Here is a 1,512-nt window from a genome sequence, read left to right as displayed (position 1 = left end):
CAGGGCTTGTGTGATCTCTTCGGCATGAAGTGGGAGGATTGTCTTCCGTATGCTGAATTCTCCTACAACAACAGTTTTCAAGCAAGTTCGGGCAAGGCCCCATTTGAAATTCTGTATGGCAGGAAGTGTCGTACCCCTCTCAACTGGTCTGAAACCGGTGAACGTCAGCTTTTGGGTAATGACTTAATCACAGAGGCAGAAGAAATGTGCAAAGTCATTCGTGATAACCTCAAAGCAGCCCAATCCCGCCAGAAGAGCTACTATGATAGTAAGCACCATGATTTGGCTTTCGAGATAGGAGATCATGTTTACCTCCGCGTCTCTCCTACGAAAGGTACTCGTCGCTTCGGTATCAAAGGGAATCTTGCCCCTAGATACGTGGGACCTTTCAAGATTGTCAGCAAGAGAGGCGACCTCGCCTATCAACTCGAGCTTCCTTCAAACTTTGCAAATGTTCATGACGTGTTCCATGTCTCTCAGCTTCGAAAGTGCTTCAAGACTCCTGACCGCACCGTCAACTTCGAGGACATTGAGCTCCAAGAAGATCTCTCTTATCGTGAGCACCCAGTTGCTATTCTTGAAGAGACTGAACGCAAGACTCGCAACAAGTCAATCAAATTTCTCAAAGTCAAGTGGTCACACCATTCTGACCGTGAAGCTACCTGGGAACGCGAGGATCACCTCCTTTGAGTACCCGGTGTTCTTTCAGTCCTAGATCTTAGGACGAGATCCTTTCCTAGTGGTGGAGTGTTGTAACACCCCGGATGTAACTTTCCCAATTTGTACTCCAACTCTTGCCGTTTCCGGCGTTAAGTTATATTTATTTCCTCGGGTTCGAGTTTTGTCTCTGTGTGTTGTTGTCGTTGTCATGCATGTCATATCATGTCATCATGTGCACTGCATTTGCATACGTGTTCATCTCATGCATTCGAGCATTTTCCCCGTTGTCCGTTTTGCATTCCGGTGCTTCGTTCTCCTCCGGTGGCCTTTTCTAGTTTTCTTTCGTGTGTGGGGATTAAACATTTCCGGATTGGACCGAGACTTGCCAAGCAGCCTTGGTTTACTACCGGTAGACCGCCTGTCAAGTTTCGTACCATTTGGACTTTGTTTGGTACTCCAATGGTTAACCGAGGGACCGAAAAGGCCTCGTGTGTGTTGCAGACCAACACCCCTCCAATTTGGCCCAAAACCCACCAAACTCTGCTCCATGTCCTAGAGCGTTCGATCACGATCGCGTGGCCAAAAACCGCTCCTCATTTGGACTCTCCTAGCTCCCTCTATGCCTATATATACACCCCCATTCCAAATTCGCGGATCCTCTCCCCCCTAACCCTAAAAAATCCCAGATCCGCGCCGGCCAGACACGTCCGACCCGGCCGGACGCGTCCGCTCCGAGCCGCCAGCCACCCCGCGCTCGCCACGTGGCAAGCCACCGCCATCCCCGCCCGCGGCCCGCCGGCCCGCAGCAGGCCCCCGCCAGCCCGAGGCCGCCGCCGCCCGCGCCCTTCGCCC

This window comes from Triticum dicoccoides, chromosome 5A (assembly GCF_002162155.2).
Source record: "Triticum dicoccoides isolate Atlit2015 ecotype Zavitan chromosome 5A, WEW_v2.0, whole genome shotgun sequence".
In the NCBI taxonomy this organism is placed as follows: domain Eukaryota; kingdom Viridiplantae; phylum Streptophyta; class Magnoliopsida; order Poales; family Poaceae; genus Triticum; species Triticum dicoccoides.
This window is presented reverse-complemented; position numbering follows the sequence as displayed.